Here is an 8,728-nt window from a genome sequence, read left to right as displayed (position 1 = left end):
ACTGTGCTGTTTAAGTTTTACTGTTTGCCACATCTTAAGTTTTTAATGAATCTATTAGAAACCAACCCTCCAGTGAGGGGAAAAAAATCCAAAATACAACAAAAAATGTGGGAAAAACGCAAAGTGAAAACTTGCAACGAGAAAAGATAGTTTTTTCATCATCAGAGGCAGTCTCTTGGAATCAAGGAAGACTTGCTTCGACTCTTAAAATGAATCCTTTGGTGGCTGAACAGTCAAATACGAGAGCCACAGGCTCTGTCACAGGTGGGACAGATAGTCGTTGAGGGAAGGGATGGGTGGGACTGGTTTGCCGCACGCTCTTTCCGCTGCCTGCGCTTGGTTTCTGCATGCTCTCGGCGATAAGACTCGAGGTGTTCAGCGCCCTCCCGGATGCACTTCCTCCACTTAGGCCGATCTTTGGCCAGGGACTCCCAGGTTTCAGTGGGGATGTTGCACTTTATCAGGAAGGCTTTGAGGGTGTCCTTATAATGTTTCCTCTGCCAACCTTTGGCTCATTTGCTGTGAAGGAGTTCCGGGTAGAGCACTTGCTTTGGGAGCTGCGTGTCTGGCATGCAAACAATGCAACCTGCCCAGCGGAGCTGATCAACTGTGGTCAGTGCTTCAATGCTGGGGATGTTGGCCTGGACGAGAACGCTAATGTTGGTGCGTCTGTCCTCCCAGGGGATTTGTAGGATCTTGCGGAGACATCATTGGTGGTATTTTTCTAGCGACTTGAGGTGTCTACTGTACATGGTCCATGTCTCTGAGCCATACAGGAGGGCGGGTATTACTGGAGCCCTGTAGACCATGAGCTTGGTGGCAGTTTTGAGAACCAGGTCTTCAAACACTCTTTTCCTCAGGCAACCAAAGGCTGCACTTGCGCACTGGAGACAGCGTTGAATCTTGTTGTCAATGCCTGCTCTTGTTAATAAGAGGCTCCCGAGGTATGGGAAATGGTCCACGTTGTCCAGGGCCGCGCCGTGGATCTTGATGACTGGGGGGCAGTGCTGTGTGGCGAGGACAGGCTGGTGGAGGACCTTTGTCTTACGGATGTTTAGTGTAAGGCCCATGCTTTCGTACGCCTCAGTAGATACGTCGACTATGTCCTGGAGTTCAGCCTCTGTATGTGTGCAGACGCAGGCGTCGTCCACGTACTGTAGCTCGACAACAGAGGTTGGGGTGGTCTTGGACCTGGCCTGGAGATGGCAAAGGTTGAACAGGTTCCCATTGGTTCTGTAGTTTAGTTCCACTCCAGCGGGGAGCTTGTTAACTGTGAGGTGGAGCATGGCAGCGAGGAAGATTGTGAAGAGGGCTGGGGCGATGATGCAGCCCTGTTTGACGATGGTCCGGGTGTGGATTGGGTCTGTAATGGATCCATTGGTAAGGATCACGACCTGTATGTCGTCGTGGAGCAGGCGGAGGATGGTGACGAACTTTTGGGGGCATCCGAAATGGAGGAGGACGCTCCATAGAGCCTCGTGGTTGACAGTGTCAAAGGTCGAAGAAGGCCACGTATAAGGGCCGGTGCTGTTCCCTGCATTTTTCCTACAGCTGTCGCGCTGCATCGGACTAGGCGATGGTCCGTCCAGCAGTTGTCAGCTCCTGCTGCACTGTATAGGGCTCTCTTAGCTGGGTCCTTAAGTGCCCTGGCATTGACTTTTTTACAGCACTGCTTCTGCTGCCTCCTCCGCTTTGGGGCTATGTTGAATTCAATGATGCATCGGATTAGGCGGTGGTCCATCCAGCAGTTGTCAGCTCCTGTCATGGCACGGGTGATGCGCACATCCTTGCGGTCCCTGGCTCGGACGATGACATAATCGAGCAGGTGCCAGTGTTTGGAGTGAGGGTGTTGTCACGATGCGATGTATTGGTCCCTCTGGCAGAACAAGGTGTTGGTGATGAGGAGTTCATGTTCTAGACATTTTGTCAGGAGTAGGGTACCGCTGGAGTTGGCTTTCCCTAACCCCTCTCTGCTAATCACGCCTCCCCAGAGGGCTGTGTCTTTGCCGACCCTGGCGTTGAAGTCACCGAGGAGGATCAGTTTGTCATGCGGGACAAGGATTTTTTGAGGTTGAAGTAAAAACCCTCTTTGGTCTCATCTGTTGTAGCGAGTGTTGGGGCGTACGCATTGATGACTGTGGCGCACTGGTTCCGGGATAGGGTGAGTCGAAGCCTTGGGCCATAGTTTATTATGCTTTGCATGTGTCCCCTTCACTGGAACTAAACACAGAAAATTGGCGCAGGAGCAGGCCATTCGGCCCTTCGAGCCTGCACCGCCATTCAATATGATCATGGCTGATCATGCAACTTCAGTACCCCATTCCTGCTTTCTCTCCATACACCTTGATCCCTTTAGCCGTAAGGGCCACATCTAACTCCCTTTTAAATATATCTAATGAACTGGCCTCAACAACTTCCTGCGGTCGAGAATTCCACAGGTTCACCACTCTCTGAGTAAAGAAGTTTCTCCTCATCTTAGTCCTAAATGGCTTACCCCTTATCCTTAGACTGTGAGCCTTGGTTCTGGACTTCCCCAACATCGGGAACATTCTTCCTGCATCTAACCTGTCTAAACCCATCAGAATTTTATATGTTTCTATGAGATCCCCTTTAATTCTTCTAAATTCCAGTGAATACAGGCCCAGTCGATCCAGTCTTTCCTCATATGTCAGTCCTGCCATCCCGGAAATCAGTCTGAAAAACTTGAAAAACTGAAAAATAAGTAAAAAAGTCTTCCTTTCTTTCATGAGGTGTAGTATTTTCTGGCAATCATCTGCAGATTGTCATTTGTTAAATCTGCAGTGATTTAACAATTTGTCAAAGCTTCAACTCGTGTCCAGTAATTCCCCCCACCCACCAATGTTCAAATAGCCTGTCAACACAAGGTGGATGCAGAGAGGATGTTTCCACTGTTGGAGGAGACTGGAACTAGGGGGCATGATCTTAGCATAAGGGGCCGCCCATTTAAAACAGAGATGAGGAGGAATTTCTTCTCTCAGAGGGTTGTGAATCTGTGGAATTCGCTGCCTCAGAGAGCTGTGGAAGCTGGGACATTGAATAAATTTAAGACAGAAATAGATATTTTCTTAAATGATAAGGGGATAAGGGTTTATGGGGAGTGGGCAGGGAAGTGGAACTGAGTCCATGATCAGATCAGCCATGATCTTATTAAATGGCGGAGCAGGCTCGAGGGGCCGTATGGCCTACTCCTGCTCCTATTTCTTATGTTCTTATAACACTGACTATCGAGGATTACACACGAGAATGTCCTCTTGTCCTCTATGACCCCACTGTGCCCGTGGGGTCATACTACCAGCAAGATTCAACATCCTCAGATCAGAAAAGGGGGAGGTTGAGGAGGGTGGGGAGGGAAGTGCATGGTCGTAAGTCATCGTTATTCAGGGCAGATTTTGCAATCGAATAAAATTAAATCAGCCGAACCCCTGCATACTCGGGGGAAATACTTTGAAGCAATAGAATTTTACTGATTGAGACACTAATGTTCTCTGAATTGTGAGTGAACGGCAACAGTTGGGAACCCTGCAAAAGCCAGGGAGGGTTTCTGTAAGATTTCAGGGTAATAATACTTGTTTGAAAGCACGGCAAAATAAAACAAGAGGCAGGAAACAATATGAAGAAGCCACAAGTTTAAACCTCAGTTGCAATATTTCTATTAGGCCTCGAGCTTGCTGGCCTGACTGATTATCGTTTGTTTCTGATCAAACGCTCCTGTTTCTTCTTGTCCTCCTTCAATATACATTGGGAGTGAAAGGTAAACTAAAACGCAGCCGTTTCCCCACAGAGAAAAACAAAATGGAGGCATAACGCTGGGCCCAAGTAAGGTGAAAAAGGGCAGTTCCGATCCTGAGCGATAACGGATGGCAAAATGTATGGAAATTGGCGCTGCAGTGGAATTTTGAGCGAATTTTGGGCGGGAAACGTTAGCGGATGATGTGCAGCAACACCAGCGGTAATCGCAAGCCGAAATTACCGCCGGTGATAATCAGGAGTAAAACGGGCATCAAACGGGTGGTAACTAGGCACTAACTGGGCGATCCCAGGAGAAATTCTAGCCCTCTGTCTTTTCCCGAGCCCCAATCCACCCATATTGTTTTTTCTTTCCAATTCGCTCTCTCTGTTACATTTTTAATTTCTTTGCAATTATTTTCTGTCGGATCTAATTTTTTTGATGGACTGTAAAGGGTTTTCACAGGGAGTGTTGTTGTGCCTTGGGTGTCTCTCTCTGGGCTTCTGCCCTCACAGCTTATGCCTGGCCTGTGAGGTACCCTGAGTGCTGCAAGAGCACTCCTGGAGAGACTGTGTCCACAGCTTATGAAGGGGGTTTTGAGACTCGTGCGTCCCCACAGCTTATGCCTAGTCTGTGAGGCACCTGTGAGTGTCAAACACTCCTAACCCCTTCTTCCCTAGCCTGTGACACACGGTTGAGCGTTTTCGAGGTGCTCCTAGCTTCCCTTACACTGTTCTGACATAAGACTCACGATCAGGAGATGTAATACAATAGAACTGAGACAAGATGATTCCAAGAGGAACTTTAGGCTTCCAATTTATTTGACAAGGTGTAACTCAACAAACAGCAATACACCAACAAAACAATCCCCCTAAATCCCACTAAACGGACACAACGAAAATCTTTACACAAGTTTAGCAGTACAATGCCCAACCTCCCACCTTTCCTGGCCTAACTGAGTTGGGAGTTCTGGGGACCAGAGGTTAGACTCACTACTGTGCCTTCTGCAGTCTAGTGGTTTGTTTCTTCTATCTTCGGTGTCTTCGGACACTGGTTTTCCTTCAGTGTCGAGAATCTTGCTGGTTGTGGTTGTTGGATGACGAGGGCATGGAAATCATCTTCCACCCTACGTCAGAAACCCTTTTTTTTATAGCCAGATTATCCAGTCCGCCTCTCCTGCTGAAGTCGATCCTTCACATTGGTGGACTTTGTGATTTTGAAAATGCAGCAGTTTTAGATTATTGCGGGTTTTTTCCACTGATGTTAACCTACTCAAGGTTTGAGTGGGTGTTGATTGCATTGGCTTCCTGTAGCCATTGTATAGGCCCTTGGGTTGTTTTGGGTTCTCTGGTGTCTAAATGTCTGCATAATTATCCTTCAATTCAGTTTTCCTAACCTACTCAAGGTTTGAGTAGGTGTTAATTGGGTTGGCCTCCTGTAGCCATTTCCTTCCATAGTGTAAACATGGGGAAGACAATAGCCCGATAATGGCTGTGAGCCAGTCCCAGTTTTCGAGCAAGTGCTCTCCCATTGGCTTGAAAGCCCCATGCTTCGGGCTGACTCTGCCTCACCATTGGCCCCCCCCCCGGTGTCCTCCCCCGTCCAATCACTGCTCTGCCAAGGTCAAACTGTTATCGGTTTGAATTCACAGCACAGACTGATCCCACAGCCCTTTTCCTTCTGGGTAAAATGAGGGGGTTTTCGTCCTCCCCTACTGACTATACTCCGAAAACGGATCTAACTTTTAAACCCTTTATAAAAAGTCTTAGGGAGCAAAATTGGGGTCGTTTGTGCCCACCGTTCGCGCCCCCTGGGACGCTAACAAATTCGCTTTTGCCCGGGCCCGCGGCGAGAACGGCGTCTCTCGCTAAATTGGGCGATGGTTTTGCAGCGGCGCTATCACGTAGTGCCCCACACATCTGCGGCCCATTACCGCCCTGAAGGTAAATTCGCACTCGCCCCCTGTGTTCCAGCCTGGCCCTGACAATGAAGCTGTCTTGTTTCAGTCGGGGGTTGGCTGGAGGAGCGCGATTTAAAGGCACCATTTTGGGGGAAATCTTTAGTCGGCCAATAGGGTTGGTGCTTACTTCCACATGGACAGACAGGCGTTTTGACAGATTTCAGCGATTCGCAGTTGAAGGAGTGTTCTGGATGTTAAACATTCATGACTTTTATTGAGGGCAGATTTGAAAGTCCAACATTCATGGGGGCTGTGTTGGCACTTGACCTCCTGCTCCAACGTCACCATCAGAGGCAACTTAGGCAGAGAGAAAGACAGCAAAATGTGGTCAGAAGGAGGAGGCCCAACAGGGCTGGCACCAGAAGGCCTTACCCTCCCAGCGTATTCCAGCAGCAGTTCTACATCAATTTCACTGAGGAACAGTGTGTTCGAAGGCTGCGCTTCAGCAAGGATGTGGTCACAGAGCTCTGCCACCTCCTGTAACCAGACCTCGAGCCTCAGACCAGGGTGACGACAGCTCTCTCAATGGCAGTCAAGGTCACCATCACGCTCAATTTCTACAGCGGTGGATCCTTCTTGTATGCAACAGGATACAACTCCAACATCTCCCAGTTTGCCGTCCACTGCTGCATCCGCGAGGTCACAGAGAGAAGCAGCATGAGCGTGCATGTGGCTTTGCCAGGATAAGGGGCATTCCCCAGGGTGCAGGGCGCCATTGACTGCACCCATGTCGTTTTGTGGGCACCGCATAACAATCCTGGGGTATCCCGTGGCTGCAAAGGCTACCACTTACTGAATGTGCATTTGGTGTGTGACCACACACGGCAAATCCTCACTGTCAATGCCCGCTATCCTAGCGGCAGCCACGATGCATTCATCCTGTGCCAGCTCTCTTCCAATCACAAGTCAAGCTCGCGGCTGGCTGGCCGGAGACAAGGGCTATCTGCTCTCCACCTGGCTCATGACCCCCCTCCACAGCCCCAACACTCGTTCCCAGCACTCATACAATGAGAGCCATGCTGCCACTGGGAACATCTTTGAGCAGACCAACCAGAATCAAGCAATGATTCCACTGCCCTGTCCGCACAGGAGGAGTCCTCCAGTACTCGGCTGAGTGGCTGTTCCTATTCGTTGTCATGTTCTGCGTGCTGCACAACCTGGCCATCATGAGGGCGCAGCCATTGTCACCAGGCATAGCTCCACCACCTCAGGAGGAGGCGGACGAGAAGGAGCAGGAGGAGGAAGATGAGGAGGAGGAAGATGAGGAGGAAGACAAGGAGGAGGAGGAGCAGCAACAACAGCAATGGAGGAGGCAGCCACTCAATCGTGATTCTGCAAGGGCGGCCCCCGACCGTCTCATCAGACTTCGGTTCCAGTGAATTTCAGCCCACTTCCCGATTCCTCTGCGTGTCCGCATCAGCACATTCATTTCCCCTTCCATATCACAGCCTCAAAACTGAAATGAACCAAAGATGCAACACTCCAATAAAAATTTGTCTCATACCAATGCTATCATAAACAACAATTATATTTAAGAATCACCCTTGTGCAATACATTATATCCCCTCTTAACATTACCTTTACCTACTCTTGAGCTCCTTCGCAGTGTGTCCCCAGTGACTGCTGCAGGGCTGGTGGAAGGCTGCTGTGTGTCAGGGCCAGAGACTACCGATGGCCTTGCAGGACGTCCTCGACCAGCTCTGGGCCTGGAAGGCCTGGCTGTAGACTGCACCACCTCAGGCTAGGCGACTGCTGTCTGGGCTGGCTGGATGACAGGCAGCAACAAGTGCAATGGCAGAGGAATGCGGTCATCCTGAGAGAGGGCAGCGGCTTCCTGCTCCACTAACCCCACTGCCACTGCTGGAGCACAGATGGGTGGCCTGCTGCGACACCGTGAGATCCCCGGTGGACTGTGGTGGACCCAGCGGCGATGGCAGCAGTCAGAGCTCGAGCGCAGTCTGAGCTTCCATGTCACCAAGCATTGTCTGAATTACAGCACTAAGACATTGCGTTGCTTCCACCTGTGCGGCAATGGCAGCTGCCACATTGCCCATGGCACACGGCTGCAGCAAGGCCAAGGGAAAAGGGTAGCTCAGGAGCCAGCTCCCCAGAGGGAGAGTTCATGCGCAGGCATGCATCGTGAGGTCTGGGTCCGTACGGTCTCTCAGGGAGTCCACCATCCTCTGCAGCCTGGCGATGGTGGGCTCCATGGTGTGAGCAGAGCTCTGTGCAATGTTAGAGGCGGACTTTCCACTGCCGAGAAGCTCTCGGGTCGTTGCCATTGCACCTGTCATCTCGGAGTGCATGGCCACCACCCTCCTTGTGAACGCCTCATCTGAGTCCTGTGTAGCAGAACCTGCGCATGAACTCTCCCTCTGGGGAGCTGGCTCCTGAGCTACCCTTTCCCCCTTGGCCTTGCTGCAGCCCGCATGTCCCCGGTGCATCACCCAGTGCAGACCCCTCTACTATCTACCCTCTGAGGACTGCATAGTGCAAGTCTCTGAGCTGGTGCCTGCGGGCGAGATGCAATGGCGCTGCGCTTGTGTCCTCCTCCTCCTCCTCCTCTTCTCCCTCATCAGTGGTATGGAAGGACTCAGGGACAAGGTGATCATCGGTTTGCTGATTATCTGAAAGCATTACTGGCACAAGACTCGCGTTAAGGTGAGGGCAAGGGGGGCAGGAATGGAGCAAGGAATGCAGACCGTATCAGGAGCTGGAAAGTGATAAATCCTCCTGGTGTGATGGGAAAGTGGGATGAGGAAAGGGAAAGGGGATGAAGATATCGGTGTTGCCAATGGCCACGGCGCCCTCCACCTGTGGGCCAATGAGCCGCAGCACTCGCTCCTCAAGGTCGGAACTGAGGTTCACCCCCGCCAGTGCTCCCACCAATTATGTGCCATCTTGGCCTGAACAAGAAAGGAATTTGTGAAAGTAAGAGTCTATCCAGCTATGTATGTGGGAGATAGGCCGGCCATGGTTGAATAGCTGTGAATTCAGGCAAGGTGGGAGATGAGGATGTG

This window comes from Pristiophorus japonicus, chromosome 1, assembly GCF_044704955.1.
Source record: "Pristiophorus japonicus isolate sPriJap1 chromosome 1, sPriJap1.hap1, whole genome shotgun sequence".
Classification (NCBI taxonomy): domain Eukaryota; kingdom Metazoa; phylum Chordata; class Chondrichthyes; family Pristiophoridae; genus Pristiophorus; species Pristiophorus japonicus.
The sequence above is the reverse complement of the archived record's forward strand: the minus strand, read 5'-3'. Positions refer to the sequence as shown.